The sequence below is a fragment of the Anomaloglossus baeobatrachus genome, chromosome 2 (genome assembly GCF_048569485.1).
Source record: "Anomaloglossus baeobatrachus isolate aAnoBae1 chromosome 2, aAnoBae1.hap1, whole genome shotgun sequence".
Taxonomy (NCBI): domain Eukaryota; kingdom Metazoa; phylum Chordata; class Amphibia; order Anura; family Aromobatidae; genus Anomaloglossus; species Anomaloglossus baeobatrachus.
Window position 1 is genome coordinate 266,475,874 of NC_134354.1, and position 741 is coordinate 266,476,614.

The 741-nt window shown below is 38.9% G+C and overlaps 1 pseudogene; it reads right to left on the reverse strand.

Annotated features, from left to right (window-relative positions):
- Positions 1 to 301: 301 nt before the first annotated feature.
- On the reverse strand, positions 302 to 447 carry LOC142293196 (U1 spliceosomal RNA; annotated as a pseudogene).
- Positions 448 to 741: the final 294 nt, after the last annotated feature.

The window sequence follows — 741 nt, forward strand, 5'->3', positions numbered from 1 at the left end:
CCGAATCCTGAATACTGAACACTGACTCCCAAAGGAAGCTGAAGAATGAACACCGAAGACGGAAAACTGTTTCCAGACTGGTTCCAGAAGAAGATCCGAGTGAGCTAGGCTCTTGCTTCCTGTACTGACGTGAGGGGAGTTACCCTAGAATTGGACTTATGGCTTAGTGCAGGGGTTTCAAACTCGGCTGGGTTTATGGACAGCACAGAGGAAAAATATAATTTGGGGGGCCGCATTGTTTGCAGGACAAAGTGACATTTTTATTGGTACCATATATTTTTTTTTTTTTTTTTTTTTTTTTTAGTTCTCCACTACCACAAATTATGCAGTCGAGTTTCCCGCATTTGGGGAAATCGCAGGGGTCAGCACAGCCGGAGTGCAATGGATGAGCCTCACCCTGGGAGAACCATCTTAGTGATCATGGTATCTCCCCTGCCAGATATTTTTTTTTTACACACCTTTGTATCACTGATTTTGAACATTTTTCACTTGTTTATTATAACAAACGTGCACATTCTTTATTTAAATATATAAAAAAAAAATTTTGATGGTAAAAAAAGTCATGCCTTATTTTGTTTTGTTTTTTTTATATTTTATCCCTTTCTTGTAACTAATAGTGTTACAATTAGCACTATATAAAAATTTTGGCCAACATCTTTTAGTAATGTTCCCCATCTTGTTGTAATGTGCCCATCCTGGTCCCCTTGTAGTATTGTGCCCCATCCTAGTCCCCATCCTACA